The sequence below is a fragment of the Phasianus colchicus genome, chromosome 1 (genome assembly GCF_987193195.1).
Source record: "Phasianus colchicus chromosome 1, bPhaCol1.hap1.1, whole genome shotgun sequence".
Classification (NCBI taxonomy): domain Eukaryota; kingdom Metazoa; phylum Chordata; class Aves; order Galliformes; family Phasianidae; genus Phasianus; species Phasianus colchicus.
Window position 1 is genome coordinate 88,891,839 of NC_143436.1, and position 23,263 is coordinate 88,915,101.

General features: G+C 37.3%; 1 long non-coding RNA gene across 9 annotated transcripts in view; it reads left to right on the top strand.

The window, feature by feature from the left end:
* Positions 1–23,263, top strand: part of LOC116242308 (uncharacterized) — a 346,694-nt gene that overhangs the window by 23,393 nt on the left and 300,038 nt on the right. For 3 of the 9 annotated variants that reach the window (XR_016471811.1, XR_016471814.1, XR_016471812.1), the window contains exon 1: positions 18,770–19,516. The exons of 1 other annotated variant lie outside the window; for it this stretch is intronic. This is a non-coding gene — a long non-coding RNA (uncharacterized LOC116242308). Of the gene's footprint in view, positions 1–18,764; positions 19,517–23,263 lie in introns of those variants that run through there. 5 more of the 9 variants (XR_016471810.1, XR_016471813.1, XR_016471816.1 and 2 more) reach the window with 4 other exon arrangements.

The window sequence follows — 23,263 nt, forward strand, 5'->3', positions numbered from 1 at the left end:
TCAATCCTCAGACTCTTCTAAGCTTATACAAAATGCCATAGCAACACTTGTAATAGCAAACACCACTCACTTAAAACTGAACGGTGACAACCACTTTTACAAACAGCAGCTCTTCCTTTTAAACCTGTATAGATTGGAGCTAGGGACCTGTGGGTAGAAGTACTTTGTATTCTAGTATTGATGTGCTTATCTAAAAGCCTATTTTGTTATTATTTGATTGGTGGTGACAATGTAGGGAGGTAATTTCATGCTGAATTTTGATGTTCAAGTTAGGTGCTTATTTTTCCCAAGTAAGGGGGAAGGGTAGGATTTGAATTTAGTTTTCTGTATTCTAACAAAGTAAAAAGTATGTAGGTCACTCTGAAGGTACTGCCTCCTATTTATTTTCATGGGAACTACAGCAGATACAAAGAGCACAAAAACACTGTTTGATAGAGCAAATTCAAATGTACAAAACACTGTTTTTCAACATAGTCACCACCACTAGAAAAGAATTTTTGCCAGCGATGAACAGAAGCCTGCATGCTGCACTTGTAACCTTCTGCTCCACTGTTTGGCCTCCATCAGAGTTCAGCAAACATCAATGAATGTCAGTGGGTGCAGTTTTTTCTTCATCGAGGAATTCAGTTCCACATCTTTACTTCACGTGCACTTTCATGCCAGATGCCATTTTGTCAGACTGTCCCTCTGCTGCCAACTGTCACATGGCAACAGAACGCAATAGGTTCCATCTCTACTGTCATGCCATCAACATCTCTGACATTGTGGGCCAAAGTAATAAAACAGGAGGCATTGCTTTTGGAGCACACCTTGTAGATCAATCCTTCTAAACGCGTGCATTGTAGAAATCTAGTACTTTTGTGTGAAGAGACAGCATAAAGTCACTGAGTAGCTGCCTATGCGTACTTTAACTTCTTAGCATAAAGGTGCCATTGCTTTGGCTCTAAGCTCTTCAGGACTGTAGGGATATTGGCAGGTTCTTACGCACTTCAGGCCATATTGTACCACTTTTATTTAAGTGTGGGACCTTAGTCAGAATCTAGTCTTATATAGATAGCAAAGTTTTATGTATGCTTATGATGCTATTTGAATATTGAATTTAATTTATACAAGTATATAATTGAGCACTTTTGACCAGTATTTATGGTTTCAAGAGCTCCTGGAGAAAAGTGGATGAAGTCAGGAGGAATTCAGATTTTACAGTAATCCTGTTATCCTAGAATCCTTTCGTTACAATCCATACTAGCGTCTGTAAGTAGTCCTGTGCCTGCTTCATCTCTTAATGACTCATTGTAACTTACTGCAAGCATTTAAAGTAAAACTTCCAGTTATATAGAAAACTGCATCATTTCTGAAACTTCCAATGGTTTAAAATTGTCCTGCAACGTGGGTTGTTCCCACGTAGTGCATATTTCTACTCTATTTTTTGTGAATGAGTGTGGTTTTTTTTCCTCCTTAACATTCACAGGAACAGGAAGCAACAATGCTATTGCTAGTCTGGGCCTGGATTTTTGCTTTTTCCAGACAGAGCTCCCAGCCATGAGAGTGTGTACGTCACTTGGCAATCTGGTCATCTTTCCATTTGTAGGCAGTTAGAAAAGCTTTACCTTCTTGAAAGAGAAGTATAAGGGCATGAGTTTGTTCTTGTTAAGCAACAAGTTTTTGCTAGTAGAGACTGTTATTTCTATCTCCTGGAACATTCAAGTCTAACAGCTTTATACTTTTTCTGCGCATGTCTGTGTACACTGAGAAATTAGGCTGCTACTCATCTGAAAATTTGGAGCAAACTGCCTGTGTGGTTAGTTTTTAAGCTGTGTTAGTTTTAATTAGTGAAGGAACTAAGTTACATATTCAGTTATTTATAAATGGTATATTACTATATGTGAATGCACATATAAACATAAATATATGCAAGTATTACTATACTAAAACTGTGTGGATACATGTATTATTAGACTGCCACTTTGATTCTGTGTTTTTTTTCAAGTTTTACTTTGTATTAAAAATATACTTTGACAGGTATCAATAATAAACAAAAATGCCTTGATAGTGAAAGTTTTCCATCTCAATCAACTCCATCAATAATAAAGAATACAAAGAATAAAGACTTTGATTAGCTGCTTATAACAACTCAGCAGCTTTATTTAATTTTAAGGAAGTTCTGAAGTTCTTTCATTCTCTCCCTTGTAATACTTCTTTTTTTGTTGCTGTTGTATTAAACTCCAAGATAAATGAGATGCAACAATAATAATAATTTTAAAAAATCAATTGAATCATAATTTTCAGAATTTTCAGACAGTGACACCGTGATCCTGATTTTCCCTATTTAAGAATCTGAGTGAGGACCACACCATGCTGGAATGAGTTTTCAGAAACCCTAGCTATTAGATTATGTGGAAAGGGGAAGGAAATATGAAGCGTAACTTACCTAGCAGAAGTCTTACTATATCACACTTTCCCAAGGTAGGGATGTCCTATGTGGTTTTGGAACTGGATTCAGCAAAGCAGTCAACCATTGTTTTAGCTCTGAAGTTGGACTATAGGCTGCAAAGTACTTCTCAGCCTGTCTCTAAAAATAGTTGCTTAGAGCTAAGATCTGAGTTTCCTTTCTTAATGGACCCTGGGGGGATTCTTGCTGTGGCCAAATCTGTTACATGAGGATCCAATTAGACTCACCTTCCTCCCTTCTCAACTGAGTTCTGTGCTGCCTGGTCTTAAGACTTTCAGTACACAGTACTGTACCACTGACTCTCATGTTTTCAGAGGGACTGCATTCCCCTTGAATAACATGGTAATCCATTTTTCTGTCATAAGGATGAGGAGTGGCAAGCTTTTATAAATCATTGCGGAGTGTGGATGCTACTATCAATTGTCATGTAAATCAAATGAAGGCCATACAAACTGCTTGTACTATTTTGTCTTCCCTTTCACTTGTAGTCTGTTACTACTAAGTATTACATATTTGGTGACATTTCCTAAGAAAACATTGCTTTTTAACTTTAACAGCTTTTATTTTTTCTAAGTCTGCCAATAGCTGTTTTTATTTTGGTACCCACATTGGGTCCAATGAATTGAGGCTTGAAGTGGTTTTTGAAGTACCTATGATATCAGTAAATGACCTAAGTGTAACTTTGTGAAGTTTCTTACATGAGTTCCAGGAGCTGTAGAGTAACTGAAGTAACAAGCAATGATGACTCATATGAAATAAAAGGAGCTGAAGTGGGAATTTACAGGAAGAGCATAAGCTATGGCTTTTCTCCTTTGTGACATCAGGACTATTTTTGTTAGAGGCAAAGTGAATTTTTGCATGCCTAGACAGAAGGCAAAATGAGCAGGGATAAAAATATTTTTAAAGAATAAGGTAGGTGTGTGGACTTAGGTGTACTAATCATCCTGATATTTTGGTGCAGGAAGAATGAGGAACAAGCCCACTTCTTTATTAAAATAACGGAATCTGCTGAGGTTAAGGTGATTCCAGGTACATTCTCAACAGCTGTAGCTGTTGTGTAATTTGCAACAGAACACTTTGAATTAGAACTACTGAAGTGGTTCACAGCTGTTCCCAGTGGCAGGACTGGGAAAGCACCTATCTAGCTGTTCATTTAACTGGAGTGAAGGAGTCAAAGCACTGTGACCTGTGGCTTCTCAAGCCCTGTGTTACTCACAAAAAGAAGCATACACAGATAATGCCACTGAAATTAGACTAAGAAAGATGTTAATGCTTCCAAGAAACAATAGGAAAATAACACAGTAAAGTTAAATATAATTTTCCCATTACCACAAAATCTTTTCTGGTCCTGTGTCTGCCAGGTTTTCAGAAAGCTTTTTTAGAGACAGATATAATTGCTCTGTAGCTGCCTGGATTCGGGGTGGATGTTTGTGCTGTGTATCTGTGAAGGCCTTTCTGTCAAGAAAGATTTGATCATTCAAAAGAACAAAATAAATGAAAAAAATAAAATTAAGGAACTTCATAAGATAAATTTTCATGCTACATCTCTCCTTCTACTTCCCACTGCGAATCCAGCAAGGAAACATCTACCTACTGCTGCCTGTGTTAGCGTAACTCACCCACACCCACAAAGGCATACAAAACTGTAGCCAAGGCTTTTGCCTTGTGCTGGCATTGTGCCATCCAGGAGTTACAGCCAAAAGGAAAAATTCCTTTGATGACATTGATTGCTCTAAGTCAGAAACAAGGTAGAAAGTTATGCTTTACTCTTTTGTTCTCTTGTAGTTAGAGGCAGTGCCAATATAAACTATTAATATTTCAGACTGAGGCTCTGAAATAATGCAGATCTATATTACTACTTTATTTTCAGTGATGCAACCTGAGTTTAGATTAATTAACTTACATTTAAGAAGAAAAAACTATCAACCTGAGAAGCAACAAGTAGTTTCCATTTCTCTTTTGGAGAGAATGTATTGTTCTTTATCTTGCTTCTATACAGACAAATTATTCTTTTTGTCATACAACCGACCAGCCTTTCATGGTGGTACTTGTTCCCCCCAAATTAAGCACTGAACATAAGACTGAACAAGTAAATAACAGCAAGATGTAAAATTAACTTGTAAATACATCACTTTGGGCAGTTTTTAATGCATTTTGTGAGCTCAACTGCTGTACTTAAGTAAGGAGAATGTCTTCTGCTGTGCCTTTTTTTTTTTTTTTTTCCTTTTCTTTGTTACAGTGCCTTATGGATACCAGAAGGAATTGCAGAATCATAAAACTTAGGTGAAGAATAAATTCCTTCTCTTAGTTTTTTGTTGTTGTTGCATAATATTTTGGACAATTGGATATGGAGAACATGTTGGAACATTTCACAATATGCAGATAATGCTTGTTAGATATGACAATTTCATGCCTATAGTCTACTGCAGGTTAAAAAGTAGCCTATGCCTCAGGTACTGTTTTTATGCCTTTGCCTTTGTTATTATATCCCTTTAAGGCTTCAAAACGGAAATGAAATTATTCTAAACAGAAGAAACTCCCACTGTTAGGGCCTGTATTTTTACAGATAGCAAAGGCACACATCTTACAGACTTGAAGAAAGAGGTTTAATTTATCTTGATTTGTTCATCAGTGAGGGAGCATGAAAAATGTAAGTTCTTGACTCTGAAGAGAAAGGAAGGAACAGCTAACGAGAGGAACACAGAATTCAGCTGGGCCAGAATAACCTGTGGTTGTATCTGAACATGGAGTCTGCAGCCATCTTTCAGCTACCAGGTCTAGATGAGCATTTTGGCTGCAACTAGAAGCCGTGAGTACAAAAGTCTGCCAACTCTGCCAACCTCCTTCCCGTGACCTGATTTTCACAAAACAGCAATGCAAGCACATAACCATACCAAAGCCATAATTTTCAGCCCAATCTTTGACCTGAATAGCGGATCCTGGAGTTCATATTTTTATAGTTTATGTGTAACCTAAATAAATACTGTAGTCAGAGGATATGCAGTTAAGGTTTTGAAAGATTTCACATAAAATTTGCCAATTGGCAAATTTTCCTTCACCCTGGTGCAGGAATACCACTACAAACCTTGACAGAGGTACTCATTCTAATCTCCAAACACCAGAAGACTGTAAGACTTCTGACTCTGGGTTAAAGTCTTATTATGGTAGCCCATGATGTGGATCAGGGAAGGTAGCACTGGCAATCATTAACATAAAGCAGTAACAAAAAGAGTTAAGAAGATTTCAGAAAGGAATGAGAAAAGATCCGAGTTCATAAATTTAGAGGAAGTAAAAAGTTCACAATGGAAAATGCTGGGTGTACCAGAACAGTAAGTTCTCATACTGAAGATATGGAATAAACACTGTTACATTCACTTTCCAAGGGAAGTACTAGGAGATCAAAACTTGATATCCCTATCTATCTATCTAAATTTAACTTTCAGAAGTCCTTGTTTCCTATGCAGTTCCTTCTTCATCTCCAGATTTAATTTATTTCACCTGCTAATAAAAAAACAAATAGAAATGCTGAGACAGGTGATGATTACAGAACATGAACTCAGAGTGTTTATGCAGCAAGAAGAGCAATCAAATAAGAGGTATTCAGACCTCAAATTATAGAGTTCACCACACACTTTGATTGGATACTAAGGAAATATGAATCTCTATAGAATGCAATTAGCATATGGTACATTAAAAAGCAATATAAGGCATTTTGCACATACCAAATTTCCTTGTTCTTTAGTATGGTAAGCTGTTAGGTAGCAAAATATCTCTGTAGAAAGTACACCGTGGCATTACAGAGAAAATGTATTTTTGAATCAGTCATCAAAAGGAAAAGAATTAAATACATCCTTTCTAGAAATGTGGAAGGTAGAGAAGCTCACTAAAAACACCAAAGGATAGATTTTCTCACCTTTTTAACTTGTGTTTACAGTTCAGATTACGGAAAGACAAGAAGAAATGTTTCTCTGTTAGGCAAGATTAATGTTAGTTTTGTCACAAACTCTAATTATTACTCCATAAAATTGTTTTATTAATAATATATGAAAGGAACATAATTAAACTTGGTGTATTGCGCAGTTTTAATAAGACATCTGTTCAGTCAGCATTGGCAACATGAGACCTCTAAAAGTCCTAAAAGACTTACAAATGAAAGAGAGGAATAGAGGAAGAAAGGGGAAGGGATGAAGGAATGGAAGGAAGGAAAAGAAGGAAAGAAAGGAAGAGAAAAAGAAGAAGCTTTTTCTTGATGAAATCAAAGCTACTTGCTTCTTTGCTCAACTGTTTCACTTTTTGACTAGCTGTATTAAAGACAAAAGCCAAAAAACTACACTTTAAGTAAGTATTGTGCTCAGTCTCCACCTCATCATTAAATCACTAAGAAAATGAAAGTGCAGACACTTTGATCAGTATTATACAAAAGTTTTATAAATAAGAATCAGTTCTAGATCTTCATGCCACTTCTAACTTCCTTGCCATTCTTCTCTGAAAAAAAATACAGAAAATTTGTTTTTCTTACAGTAATTTTCTATCACAGAAGGAACAATAGTATAGACAATTAAACCACTAAAATAAGAAAGGCTTGAGGTCCAGATGTCTTTAGTAACAAATTTGGCATTCAGTCAGGAAGAATTTTTTTTTTCTTTTTGCCTTTGAAATGGAATAAATTATACATTATAATGCTCATTTCTATAAGTGTGGGACCTTTTTTTCTAGAGAAGGAAGTGATATTCCATGGAATACAGTGAATTTTAGTTGTTGAGGTAGCTCGTGCTATCATCTCTTTTGGTTTAGTGTTTTTGATATGTTGATGCTGCATTTTCCTAAGATGTAATTTATAGAAATTTCAATAAAATGAAGACTCATATCCAATTTTCCAAATTGGAAAGAGTATCTACCATATCGTGTCACATTCCTTTATGTTACATGCAACACAGTTTTGTGCTTTTGACACTAAAAGTTGCCTAGAGGCCACGCAAGGACAGAAGCCACTGGAGAATATAATACTATGGTCTGAGTACTGAGTTTAACTTGGGGCCATTGCAGAAGGCAGCGGAATGATCAGGTGTAGTCTTATCCTCCCTTTCTTTCACTTGGTTGCTGTTCTGGAAAGCACTTGCTAAACAAGGTACCATGACAAAATAGTCAATGGGCAAATTGCTTTAGGCAGTGCTTTAGATAGTACAGTAGAGTAACAACAGGATTGTCTTACCAGTTCTGGCAAGGAGGTAAAGGGGAAGGGCTTCAGAGATGAATGAATTAGAGCATTTTCTTGAAGTCCGTTGTCCTGTCTATACATTCCTGTGATCTCTTATAATTGAAATAGACCAGAAGCAGTATAAGAGGTGGAAATGGACAATGCTTGTCAAATTCATGTGAATGTTCATTATTCCTTTGTGAGAAAATTCAAGTTAAGGTTAATTGATGGCGCATAACAGTATTTTCTTACCAAGGTACAAATCACCCCACAGTTCCAACCCTTGTGGATGAAATTATGGTGAGGATGTTGTCAGCCTGTAGGCTGTCTTTTCAGGTACTTCAGCAGAGAACTGTTAAGGATACACTCCCCACTCAGAAGAACATGCATAGCACTTAAACAGGTTGCTACAGTGACATGAGAGTCATTATTTTCACACAATTGGTCAGAAATGCACCATTTTTGCAATAATTTGCCACTTACTTCTGTTTTCCTAGTTCATACCTCAGTTAAATTTATCCCATGATTAAGCTTATTGATTTATATAAATAGATTTTTATTCTGTTTCCACAGAGTATTTGATCTTTCAGATTTTTTTTTTTCACATTACAGACTTAATGAAAGTGAAATACTTTTCCTAATATTTTCATAATTGTGCCTCACTGTTTGTTCAGCTTTCCTTTAAATAGAATCTCTTTAGCTCTGTAGAATATGAATGCCAAGCATATTCCTAGTCTCAGAGCAGAGATGTCAAAAAAGCAAATTTAAATAACATTTAGGTAAATAAAAGTAATTCTGATTGCTATGTTCTTTACCTGTTAAGACAAATGAAAATCCTGTAAGATCTTACTTGTGCACCTTTTGTAGTTAATTAACTAGGCCAGCTCCAACTGCTAAATGATATTTACTGCATAGGAAATGTGAGGGTTTGGAAATTGCATCACCAGTGGAATTTGGAGCTTATGTTATCTGTGTACTGGGTTGCTTTCCTACTGTGCTGAAATGGGCTAAATATTCCCCAGAAGGCTCATATTTTCTAAAGCCTCTGTGAAATGAACCTAGAGACTACATGAGCTAGTTCCATTCAGCATGACTTCTTGATTTCTTCTGAACACAGTAAAGCCCTGGTGGTGCCAATATAAGAAGAGAGCTACTTAGAAGTCACTGACATTTAGAAGATGACGATAAGTCTTTCTGTGTTCTATGGTTGTTTAGTGTAGATTACTTTCTTCATGTTGTTTGTTTTCAGTGAAATCATAGAATCATTAAGGTTGGAAAAGAACTCTAAGTTCATCTAGTCCAACTGCACACCTACCACCAATATTACCCTCTAAACCATGTCCCTACCCTTTCCTTAAACACCTCCAGGGGCAGTGACTCCACCACTTCCTTGGATAGGCTGTTCCAGTGTTTGACCACTCTTTCTGAGAAGAAATTCTTACTAATGTCCAATCTTCCAATCTAGCACAACTTGATGCCATTCCCTCTTTACTTACTGCTAGTTACCTGGGAAAACTTGTTTTGATTCCAAACTCACTTCTCAACCCTCCACTCAGAAAAACCCACCACAAAAGCTGAAGTGCACAGGTAGACTTGACCACTAAGAATCTCTTAAACATCTGTTAATGAAATATATACAATGTATTAATGAAAAATGTGCTTAAAATGGGAGTTAAAATTTTACATTATAGTAGAATGCGTTTTTAAACTAATTCCTTCTTATATATATTAGATGTGCTTATCCACTTGTGTAACTAAACTGTTCTGTGGAATGAAGAGATAAAGAACAGCATAGGTTTTTTTTGGGGGGGATGGGAGTTAAAAGAGCAGGCTAAATATAAAACAAAAAAACATTCTCAAGATGCTAATTTTTCCTCATGTTCTTTGTTATCTGTTGACTAGACTCAATGGTTAAATGACTTGATTGTGATTGAGCTACCATTCCCATCACAGGACAAATATTGTGCATAGACTTGGATATGCCTACTAGATCAGACTTACGAAGTACTAAATTTATTGGAGCTATGCCAAGTAAGATCACCACTTTTGTTTTTGGTGTTGGCAACCATAAAATATTTACCCTAGGGATGGTAAAGGAATTTTAGGACACGGAACCAAAGCAAAGTGGCTATTTCAGGCAATATCTTGGGAAGTGATGAGAGATGGTCATTCAAGATTTTCGTATTAAAAATCTTTTTTTCTTCAAGAATTTAGGATTTAAATTCTGCTTTATCACATTTCACGTCTGTTTTTCATTTTGGAAAACTCTAATTTAAAGTGGTTTTAGTTTTCAATAATTCTTTTCAAAGCATTAACAAAAAATACATGGTACTAAAAAAAGTAGTTGCTATCATCACTGTTAATGCCACTGGCCTTTTTTTTTTTTTCTTTAATGTAATGTATAAGAGATTATGTGCTAGAGTTTATCCATTTTAGTGTGATAGAATCAGATAGCTGTGTATTTATCAGTGTGAACTTCATGAACCATGACAGTTATTATAATCAAACTGATTTCATTGTCTTCATAAGCTGTTTTCAAAGATTTGGGGGCAGGGGATGCAACACTTAAATATCTTAAACACAATCAAGAATGTCACCAACTGCAATTTGAGCAGTGGGTGGCAGTGCTTCAGGAATGTTAGGTAACTTTTATCTAGCTAATTATAGTTATGATGGAAAATCCAACCTATGTCTATGTGATTGTAAGTTGCTATTAAAAAAATCAAAATGTAAATGCAGTGGGTTTTATTTTCTTTCTTTCTTTTTTTTTTTTTTTCCCAATCACTGCTGTCCATTTTCCAGTGAGGTTTCAAAAAAAAAAAAAAAAAAGAAAAAGAAAGAAAAAAGATTTGTTTCTGCATGGATAAACATACAGACTTGAGGAGGAAAAAGTGTTTTTGTTATATCAAGACTGTGACAGTGTATATTGATTAGCTGATGTAGATGAACTAGCTTAAATTTCAGGTAATAGAGAGTCCTGCATGCTTATCTTCGAGTATTGTGTGTATTCAAGACACTAAAGGATTTCTTTCTTTCATTTCCTCACTTTGTAGAACACTCAGTTTCAGAGTGCTCATGAAAAAAAAAAAAAACTTGTGGTTAATTTCTATGTTAGTTCTTAGGAATTACTGTGTACATGCAAATAATTCCAAGTAGGAATGAATTTGTTCATATTTATTGTTTAATTTCATTTTCTTTGAGATATACTTTTGTAACAAGCTCCTGTAAGTCAGAATGTGTGTGGCCTTAGCTAAGATTTATAGCTCTTGACAACATGCATCCTAAGTGTCATATCTTGTGTCAGGCATAAAGTAGGGAGTGAACCTTTATAGAAAGGTGCCGTTAAAAAGGGATAACTTTGTTTCTTTTTGGAAAAATGAAATGAGCCAGTAGTATCAATAGAAATAAATGCTTCATAATCAAAAAAAAAAAAAAAAAAAAAAAATCAGCATTATATATACACATGAACCTACAGGCAGAGGCTTGTTATAGTTTCTCAGGGCTAGCATCACTAGAGCAATTTGAAGTCGTGTATAGAGATAACTACATGTACAGAGATAAATACATAGGAGTATTTTTTTCTGTTGTCACGTACGTGATGTGTTGAATGTGGAGTTTAGTTCCTCTACATGCAATATGGGAACAATCATCCTTCCCCTTGCTAATGCACATCTTATGATAAGTATCTGCTTGTTATGTTGAATGCCAGCTATAACCTATTTTCATTTGTATATGACTTTAGATCCAGGCTGGCTGATTATAGCTTCATGACAAGTACTTTGCTGTACTGTATGCATATGAAAAATAACCCTTTGGTGTGATTGATTAGAGCAGAAGCAGCTCTGAGTTCTTAAGCAGAGGAAATATATCAGGGCATGCATCCATTAGAACATTTTTTTCTTAAGTCTGGAAAAAATGGCAATAGTAAGTTGAAGTGGAATTGCAGACGAGTAGTACACTCTGTAGCATACAATTCTGTACTGCCAGTATATACATGGATTTGTCCCAGGATACCACGTAATTCAAAACAGTAGTCATAATGGGATGATGTATTCCTACAATTACAGGCTAGTGGCACGAGCAGAACCTGGGACCTGGTCACTGACAGAGCAGTGTCTGAAGAAGCTGAATGAAACGAGCTGTTTAAGACCATGATAGGTACATCAGCTACTTCTTGAAAACATCCCCAGCAAGTTCAGATTCCCACTACTGTTCTATCAAAGCCATTGCTCTGATAGTGTAGACAGTATTTTCTGTCCTATCTTGTTGTAAACTGTTCAAATTCAGATTTAGCAGTTGTTGCCTTTGAAACTGAGAGTAGTGGTAGTTTGTAGTGTTATACTGTTAATCTAGGAGTACATTTGTGATTTTAACTGTGAATCAACAATTTTCTCTCAATAAGCTTTTCTTTCTTTTTTTTTTTTAAGAAAGAAAAGGGGTAAAAAATCCAAACACACCAGCACCTGAATATGGAGCATAACAACATCTTTCCATTTACAAGAAAATGATGGATATCCAAATTACATTGCATACTTCCTTCCTGACATGGAACTTTTCCACCACTGAAGATGTAAAAATATTCAGAACGTTTTGTCTCTAATGCTGAGCTTGTGCTTCAAGAGCCAGTCACAAACTGTTTGGACTAATGGGCACAAACTGTGCAGCTCTGGTGCTGGCTTTACTAGGAGTACCAGGATATCTGGACATTTTTAATCATTTTCTTTTGTTTCCTCATTCCTGGTTTAGTTTTAAATCTGGAAAATGAGCTATCTTTTACCAGTCACTGATTTCTAAGGATTTTATGAACATGTATCCAGAGGAAATTCACTCATACACTTCAAAACTGCACTGTTACCTATGACTTGATACAAATTGAATAAACTCAATAGATATTCCTTTTGCAAGGATTGATGGACATTTCTACTTGTCTTCTTGTGGGAAGTTAAAGTTGCAGAGAGTTGTGTGTGGGAGGATTCTTAACAATGTTATTGCCTGTGCTGGCTCCACTGATGCATGTTTAAGGTGTTTTTGTTTGTTGGTTGTTGTTGTTTTTGTTATTTTTCTCCAGTGTCATGTGTGCTGAAGAGAAACACTTCATGGAATAAGAATTTAGGAAATGATAGTATAGTTGCCAAAATGTATTCGCCACTTTAGGTTCCTGACAGAGCTGTTCCACTGCTTCCTTTCATAGTCAGCCTTATGAAAGATAGAGATAAATAACTGGGGCAATCAAGTCACCTTGAACTTTGGACAGATGTACATCTGAATAGGAACAGTGTAGTTTTCTGAATGCAGAAGAGGATTTGAAGACATCATTTAGTATTCTTCTAAACCTGTCACTTAAAATCAATGGTACAAACTCCTAGACTCTAGGGAGAATATGGGTTTGTCAGGATTAAACCTAAGTCATTCAAGTTGGAAACTGCTTAAAACTTTTTTTAATGCATATTGTCCAAAATTAAACTGTTTCTAAAGGCAGTTGATGAGCCAGTGTATTAAGAACGGAAATTAATTTATTTAAAGTTATCCTCTTGAAACTATAGTAACTTAAAGCCTTTTGACTTGTATACTGCAAAAAACAGCATTTTTTTTTTTTTTTTTTACGAGCAGCACGTCTTTGCACAAAGTTGTCTCTATCTGGAAGGCTCCAAGGTCTGGGGCCAGAGCTCAAGGCATTCACATATCTACAGTAAAAAAAAATTAGAAAATAAATTATATTAAAGCTTATAGTGAGGGCAGAGATTTACATAAGGATGTTATTAAAACTTCTTGGTGTGGCTTGTGTCTAGCAAGAAAGCAATGAGAGCAATGATGCTGCTACCCTTAGTCATTGATTTCTTGGGTGTATCTGATGCAGATGTAAACTTAGAAATTGATGTAGCTCGCTGATACGTGCCTGAGGAATACCCTCTGAATAATTGCAACAGAAATAGCACTTTGTGTTTAAATGAATGCCACTGTGGTTTTCTCTCTATCTGTCAACATCCCTTTCCCGCTTCTACCATTTTGAACTGTTTTGGGAAAACCAAGAGCAGAGCTAGAGGACCTGATTTCTCCTGGATCATCTACACAACAGAGTTGTTAAGAATTGGAAATTTGCATTATTAATCTCTTAATATTTGGAAGCAATGTCTCAGAATTTTGTTTTGTTTCCTTCTGCCTGTCTCTTCCCTTTTTAAAGAACAAGGGATCAAAACAGATTATGCTCCTTTAATAATTTATATCCCTGAGAAAATTTAGCAATACCATCTTCCACCTTTTTTCTTCCTATTTCTTCTTCTTGAAATGAAAAAGTAAGAAGTGGCCATGGGCTTCCATTGCCTGCAGTAAATCTGCAGGATCATAGAATGGCCTGGGTTGAAAAGGACCACAATAATCATCTAGTTTCAATCTCCCTGCTGTGTTGCCAACCACCAGACCAAGCTGCCAAGAGCCACATCCAGCCTGGCCTTGAATGCCTCCAGGGATGGGGCATCCACAACCTCCTTGGGCAGCCTCTTCCATTCACTACCCTCTGTGTGGAAAACTTCCTCCTAATATCTCATCTAAACCTCCTTTGTCTTAGTTTAAAACCATTCCCCCTTGTCCTATCACTACCCACTCATGTAAACAGTCATACTCCCTCCTGTTGATATGCTCCCTTCAAGTACCGGAAGGCCACAATGAGGTCTCCCTGGAGCTTTTTCTTCTCCAAGCTAAACAAGCCCAGTTCCCTTAACCTTTCCTCATAGGAGAGGTGCTCTGATCATCTTAGTGGCCCTCCTCTGGACTTGTTCCAATAGCTCTGCGTCTTTCATGTACTGGGGGTCCCAGGCCTGGATACAGTACTGCAGATGGAGCCTCACAAGAGCCGAGCAGAGGGGGACAATCACCTCCCTCTCCCTGCTGGCCACCCCTTTTTTAATGCAGCCCAGAACACAGTTGGCTTTCTGGGCTGCAAGCACACACTGCTGGCTCATGTCCAGTTTCTCATCCACCAGGATCTCTGGGATCAGTAGGGATCTGTTCTGCTTTTATGAATACATGTGTTAATACAAGTGATAAACAACTGAAGTTAGAGATAATAACTCTCTATGCTATAGCCTCTAAACTTCATCATTTTCCAGCCACTGGATAAGCACTGCTTATAGTTAAAATGATCAGTGGCAAATTCATTTTGCTGTCCTTCATTCTGCTGCTTGACTATTCATTTAACTATTTATTACTCAGTAGGCTGAGGCCAAAAGAAAAATAATCCTAAGACATCTCTAGTACAGCCAGTGGGAATATCTGTACTGTTTTTATCACAGATTGGATCAGATAACAAGCACCTTGCCTGAGGCTATTTATTAAATAGTTTATATAGGTAAGAGTGGAACAAAGACACCATGCATTCTGTAATAATGGTTCTATTAGCTCAAATACTAAATTATAACATTAAATGTATTCTAAGTTAATGTCCTTTTACCAGCTATACCACTAGCCCTCTAACCTTTTATTTCATGAAGCACATCATATATGTTATTTTTTTAAAAATACTGGGAAGTTTTTTCCAATCTTAGGTACAAGTGAAGATTAGTATACCTATCAAGACAATAATCATACATTTTCACTGATGTATCAGAGCAAAACTTGACCCTTTGAAATGTCAAGGAGTATTCTCAAGAGAGTAAAATCTAATGGCCATCTGTTTATTAGTGGTTTTAATGCTGAGCTGCAGATTTCGAATAATGAATAAATTATTTGTGTTTTCCACATGGCCACGAAGCAGATAGTAGTGGGAAAGAAAATTTCCTTGTGCCTTTTTTAGTCTGCTTGTTCTTTATAAAGGGCTGAACTTTCTGCTAAGGATGATGTTTGTTTGCTTTTGACAGTCAAAGTGGGTTGAGCTTTTGGTTTCCTCTTTAGGCTCCAGTGAGATGCCTGAGGCAACATGAATAGAAGATGGAAAAAGAATCTCTTCAAAAAGATTCAGAAATCATTTTGATATGTCTGTATTTCCTTCCCTGACTTGACAGTTTCATTTCTTTGTAGTGCTACTGGCTATTACTGTCTTTGGTTCTCCTAACTCAACATACTGCACAGAATTTGAAATTGTTTTTACTGAGGCAAAATGAGGAGTAAGGGGAGGGGGAGGAGTGGCAAGAAAGATGGTGGATTTAGTAACAGCTGCAACTAGCTCATTAAAGGGCTTTGAGTTTTGGTTCCTGTTGGTTCCCTGTAGTAATTCTGCTTGAAGCAACAGAAGGCTTGAGAGATGGTGACATGAAAGCTTCAAGGAAGAGCAGTGAAACAAACTGAAGCAAGCTAGGCAGTGAGAATGTAAATATGCAGCTGAAAGGAGAGAAAAAAAAATATAATCCTTGATTACATCCATTTTATATAGACATACCAGGAGAGTGATTTTTTTTTTTTTTTCCTTCCTCAAAGCCACACACAGTTCTTACAGATTTGCTCTGTGGCTTTTGATGCCACATGTCCACTTGGATCTCTTGTTGTTATTACATATGACTCAATAATATATATGGGGCTGTGCAAAGTGATCAGTAGACATACTGACTGCCAGCTTATGTCCCTCTCCTTGAGAGTAGTCAAGAAGTGTCTGTAATGGTCTGGGTTGTGCAGAGGAAACAGAATGAAATACAACACTTCCATCACTGAGTGGAGATTCTTTGTCACACAGTGACTGCCTTGTGCCTGGAATTGCAGCTCCCCATGTTGAAAGAGCTCCCTTGAGTGGAGGTGGTAAGAATAATTAAAATTTTTTTTTAAACTTGCTTACTGGAGTTTGGTACATGAAATAGGATTGAAGGGAAATGTACCCGCTAGGCTTGGGAATTGTATGCAAATTTAGTTTCATTTGTATTGAAGCAATTATGTGTGGAATTGTATTTTGTTCTTTGTCGGACATATATTCTGTCAGGAGGAAAGTGCACATGCTTGGATCTATGTAAAATGGTGGCTGTATTGTCAGTATGGATTGCACTTGTATTTTACTTAAACTTGGCTATCGGCTGTTTGGACTGGAATGGAAATAACTGGAATGGAAAAGGTACTAGGAGGTGGGAAGTGTTTAATTCCCCTCATGCAACACTAAGGGGGTGGGATGATCTCATGGACAATTGGTAAGGACCACAGTACCAGACTCTTACAATTTCCTCACTCTTTGTTGAGGAGAGAAATACTGGGCATGTCCAAAGCTTTATGATGAGTTATCACTGTTACTGACCCTTCTGACCCAACTGCATTTTGCTTCCAGAGCTCTGGCAGATTTGTTAACAAGGCTTCTAACAGAGTGAGGGAGGTAAGAAAATGAAATTCATGCAACAGAAGAGAACCTGACGGGAAGAGGAAAGACAAACATGCCATTTGGGGATTTTTGAGATGCATTGCCCTCTGAGAGAGCCCAGGAGTTGTGCTTGGCACATGATTTGCTCAGTTACTGAGAACTCCGAGCTATTTTGAAACTGCAAGCTGGTATCATATGAGCGAGTGTATAACACGTCTGCCGTACCACACTTGCCTCTCCTTCAAGTTTCTGATGCTTTGATCTCCTAACTAAGCAAAGCACATAAAAATCATGCAACTACTTACCACTGACATATAAATGTGAATTTTGAAATCAGCCCATCTGAATTCATTCTATTTGAGTTTAGATTTAATGCACCACACTGAAAATAGAGCAACACTTCTCTTGACTTAAATGAAGCCATTCATTAACTAGACCCATGCACGGGTCTAAATCCAAACGTACAGTTTTGTGGCTGAAAACAGCTCTGTATTTCTCTACAACTTGGTAAAGCTTTAATTCATTTTTCTCTTCTATGGAGGAATGTAATCTTGATTTCTAGTATAATTGCAAGCTTGCAGCTGATACCTCTTGTGTGGCCTCAGGGCAATTCTCTGGTGCATTATCCATAGACACTTCTGCCAAAATCCTGACTGTTGCAAGCTGGGATTTTCAAAAACAGATGTCCTGTGATTTTTTCCCCAAGTCCTTAGGTACCTTAAATGTATGTAATTGCCAAACTTCAGGTATCAGGGCATTAAAATTCATCCTGTTTATAGCTGTCAGTGTGTACATAAGTGACACAGGATAAAAGTGAATAACTAACACAAGGTAACTTATTCTGAAAAGTTTTAGAATAAAACTGCAGGTGCTTGTCTGGTATCTTATGAGCAATCACAGTTTTTGCCAAGAAAGCAGACTGTTTTCTTAGATTATCTCTCCTTGCTCTCAGCAGTAACAACAGAGCATATATAAACTATATAACAGCCAAAGGGCTTAATATTCAGTATTGCTACAACAGATTTATAAAGGAGGTGGGGGTGGGAGAGGGGGGAGGGGAAGAAGGGAGGGTACTGGAGAGGAAACATTCTGCTCACTTTGCTCTTTGAGTTATTACTTCGGAAAATGAAAAACTATTTTCTTTGCTTTAATACTTTTGATGCAATAACTGACACTGCTAGGAAAGAATAAGCTTGACTGGCTCGTTTCATGCACCAGTTCGATTTTTCATGGCAGTGTCTGTGCAGTTAGTTAATACTTGTGAAAAAAAATTATGCTCAGTGATGGGACACAACTGAGAACTTGTGATATTAAAAAGTGCAAGGAAGGGTGGAACCTGACTAGATGAAACATGAGTTAGAGAATTGGTTTCATTCACATTCATCTAGAAAAAAAAATAGGCAACAGAACTGTGTAAAGTTTCATTCCTCTGAGACCCCCGTGAATGAAATCTAATTTGTCCGACGTGTTTTGCAATTGAAATACAACTAAAGCTTGACGAAGAAGTTACAACAGTGACACACTCCTACAGCCATTCATCTGGCAGAAGGCACTAACAGCCAATCTATCAACCACTTCAAAGCAGCAGGTGTATTGGGGTGCTCATAAAGCCTGACAACTATACATTTTCCAAAGTCTATGAATGTCTGTACCCATAACATAAGCTAAAGGTTCGTTATGAGAAATACAGAATATTCTTTGTTCAGTTATTTTCCCCACCCACAGAGGAACAGCTTCTGCTACTTAAAAATGAAAGTGAGAGTGGCAGGTGAAATGGGAAAACCATTTTACACACATGACACATAGTTACCTTTTTACATTCAAAAGTCACATAGGTGTTTGGAATGAGGCATTAATTGAAAGGGGATTCATCAGCTATGTTTTTTAATGTTATCAGCTTCCCATTAGATATCAATGGGAAAAAATAGATTTTACTTGGTGTACTTGAAAGGTTTCTTTGCTATGTCTAAAATGTGAAAAGTAATACTCAGAAATGTCTGCTTTAGGCAAGGCACAGAGAATGTTCTGTTAACCACAAATAAAAGGTGCTAAAGTCTTAAAGAGAAGAACCAAGCCATTTGAAACTTTTCAATAGTGAATACAGTGACTGATTGCACAAATAGAGGAGAGAAAAAGAAAACAAACTTATTTAGTACTTCAGTGGAAAATAAATAGCAACTGGGAAGCAAGTCATTAACTCTCCTTTTTGCCTAGCAATGGAAAATGCCTGCAGTTTTCATTTGGACAAACAGTCAGCAGATTGGAAGAAGTAAAGATGAGACTTCCTTGTAGACAACTGAAACAAGCCTCATAATTTCAAGCCATAGTCTTCATAAAGAATTTTAACCCGTCTATGTGGAGAAGTGGGCAGAGAGGAACCTTATGCAGTTCAAGAAAGGAATGTGCAAACCCTGGGAGGAATTACCTCATGCACCAGGACGTTCTGGATGCCAACTTGCTGAAAAGCAGCTCTGCAGGAAATGATCTGGAGGTGCTGGTAGACACCAAGGTGAAGGTGAGCCAGCAATGTGCCCTTGCAGCAAAGAAGGCCAACAGCAGTGGGAGTTGCATTAGGAAGAGCATCTCCAGCAGGTCAAGAGAGGTGAGTCTCTGCCTGTACCTACCTGAGAGACCATGTCTGAAGTGGTGTCTAGTTCTGGATTCCCCAGTACAAGAGATGTAGACATATTGAAGTGAGGGTAGTTTTGAATATCCGGAGAGATCGTGGAGTATTCATCTGTGGAGATATTCTGTATCCAGTCAGATTTGCTAGAGCAATCTTTCCTTAGTTTATCCCATTCTGGCCAAGGAGGTTGGACTAGAAAATCTCTCAAGGACCTTTTCGACCTCCGTGATTTTTTTGGTGGGTCTATGAAACTCAAATATGACCACTATAAGAACCGGAACTCTACAGAATTCTAATGAAAACAATGCCAAATTATACCATTTGAACATAAAATAAGAAATTCATGATGAGTTTTCCATATTTTTATGAATTATTGAGTCCTCATTTTGTGAGTAGTGGAGTCCAAATGTCTGCCTGTGGATGGACAAGAGTATGTGGAGTTGGCAGCACTGAAACTGTATTGAAGAAAAGGGATTAAAAATCTCTGCCATATTAGAAACTATCAGATTTCTCATTTAGCCAGTAGCTACAGGATAAAACTCTTCTTATACGGTCTTTGAAATAAGAGAAAATGTAAGACAGATTGAAAACTGAATGTGCAGCACAGTGGTCAATAAAGTTGCATTTAAAATGCTAATCACTTCATCAGATTTTGAATGCAGGTATTTTATGTTCATGCCATGAACAGTTCTTAGCTAATATGTGGTAAATTTAAGTCTACTTGGTTATATTGCTGATTTTTGCATCTAGTCTAGTGCCTAGGACTCTTTTTTTTTTAGTCTATAGTTTTGCTTATAGGAGGTAGGAAATGATTACTTGGACAGTTAGCTCATACTACTGGGTTTTAAGCACTTGGCCATATGTGCACAAAGACATTTCTGCATATATGTGGGGGAAAAAAGAGGAAGTGATACTGGAGCCAAATATCTTCTGTATGTGTCCGTGAAAACACTCTCTATGAAAAGCTTGACTCCCTTTAATTGTGGGATCTCACCTATGTTTGAGCAGGGCTCACTTCTTTTAAAACACATCTGGAAATAGTAATGACAACATCAATAATTTAAAATAGATAAGTGAGTGAGAGTATACAGTGATAAATTTAGGACTCTCATAATTGGTTCACTCTTCTGCTGCAGAACTTCAGCTTTATGACTTCTGTCTCTCAAAAAAATGATCTCTCCTTACATTCCCTTCCTATATATTTTCATTTTAAACTTCCTATATCTGTAGAAAGAATCTGAATGGTCATCCTCATATAATGGGAGAAGTTCTACACCTTTCCTCTATAACCTTAACTGTCAAAAATATTTTGACTTTAGATAACTTCATCCCCAGCAGCAAGTCTGTGTTAATGTGAACTTGTTTTTGTTTGTTAATGGCTATTTACTGCCTCATTTGGCAAAGATTTGGTTGATTCTTCCTATTTGTTGTTCTGGCAAATCTGATCAGCTGGAAGGGCAAGACACATCTACAGGTCCAAGAGGCATCTGTGTAATATGCAGCTATCTTCTCCACATCTGGTTTTGCAGAATTGCTGTGTAATAGAGTGCACTTGTATTTTTAGTAACATTGTTTATGTATGGAAATGATAGTTCTGTACAGTAAGTTCCCAGTTACCCAAACAACCATTTATAAACTGTCTCTGTAATTCCCTCTTCTCTTGACTGCTGATAATATGAATTCAGTGTTATCCAAATATACTGGATAAACCAGATGTGGTTTGGCAACTGGGCTTCTATTATATTTAAGCTTGATACATAATGTGGCAATAGTCTGGTAATGGTGCATATCCAATTTTCCATATCGTACTCAGAAACCTGTGGATAAAACATGGCTGTGCTGTGTAAATGCTAGGATTGTTTTGCTTCAAATTGCAGTGGGGGGAAGAAGAGGACATATTTTTAAGAGCACACAAAAAATGTTTCCATCTTATTCAGTTACAAAGGACTGTAAGGAACAATCTAGATGCCTCCGTTCTGCTCTCCATGTTGTCTTTCCTGGCTTTCCTGAAGATGAAATGTTTCAGAATGTATCCAGAATATTTGGTGCTAATGGAGCTATGGGAATCATATTTTATATATAGTGGTACAAGGTAATTCTTGAATAAATGGGTAACATGCTTCTCAGCTCCCACCTTTGTCCACTACTTATGCTCAGGAATACTGAAACCATCTCCACTTTCCTTCCACTGCAGAGGTTGCTCCTGGGAGCATGAACAGCTACAGCCCCACTTTTATTCCTTGCATTAAAATAGCAATGAATTTCCTGAGGCTTATAATGCCTGAGCTTGTGTGATTCCAACTCAACTTTGCACACTTGTGCCCTTTCTGCTGAGAGGGGTATGACAGCGCGCTTCCACATGGTAATTTGGAATATTTGGTAATCTATACAAAGCTGATAGATTTTGCTTATTGTATCTTTTTTGCCAGCTCACCACTTTCCTGTGTGAATAGTCTTACTGCTCTTCCAGCTCTCCAGTGCTTCTCTGGAGGCCAATTGATGGAGGAGTTCCACTACAGTTCTCCAGCAGGCAGAAAATGCTCTCAAGTCCATGATCAGAAGTGTCTCAGTAGCTTATGTAGTCAGAGCTGTGTGAAAGATATGTTTTATGGTTAGCTATCTTATTCTAGCCTCACTGTGACTTATATGCACAGTGTACCATACGTGAAGCCTGACCAAAGTCTACAGCAAAGTAAAGATGCCCAGGAGCAACATCTTAAAGGATCTAAGCCATTGCTTTTCACTGTGGCAGATGGCACATGTTTTTGTTTATCAGGTGCTATCTGTTATTAACCTATGCTTCTTTTTTAATAAAACAAACAAAATTGCTGGGCAACATGGTAAGGAAGTGATGTGAGGCCCTATTTGCTTTTCTGCAGCTAATCCTCTGTGCTCAGGGGGAATGTTCTGCAAGGAGTGGAAGTGTTTTCTTCCTTAGAGTCCAAAAAGCCTCCTAGAGAAAGAAAGATGCTTTAAGGTAAGAGAGAGAAAAGCAGAGAAAAGAGGTGCCTGCCTCTCATACATGTAAGCAGCTCTGAATCTGCCTCATGAGTAGAAACAGGGAGACAGCTGCAGGAAGAAAGGGAGTATAAAGCATACTTCAGAGGTGAAAGAAAGATATTTTTCATGCTATGCCCAAGGGAACTCTGCAGAATTTGCAGATAGATGAACCAACTGCTGGAAAGGCAGTACAGCTGAAAAAAGGATCCTTCCTACCAGCAAGCCGGTATATTTGATTATAGCATTTCTATATTCAGTTTTATGTATTTTATAAGAGCGTATTTTGAATCAGTCGTATTGTTAAAACCTCATCTCTAGCTTTCAAAACTCTTTTGGTGTACTGAGAGGAGTTCACCTTGTGAGAGATTCAGGAAGATTCTCTTGAGAGTTCCTGCTCATCTTTGAATTTGAACAGGTTTTATTTTTGAGGACATTAAAATCTCAAGTTTGTTGGAAGGTGTTTTGTTTGGGAATTATTTTTTCTCTGAAATACAGGAAGTTGTGAGCATTTGAAATATGAGCACTTTCAACAAAGCAATAAGTGGGCCTTCATTGCAGCCCAGATTAAATTTCAACAAACTCTTAAATAAATGATTGTAACACATCAGAAGCGCCATTTTTTGAGGGAACGTCACCATTATCTCACTTAATAAGAAGTTCCTGCCTTTCCAAGAAGTTGTATCAGCTGACTGGACTTTTTCTGACTGCTAAAGAAATTCCCAC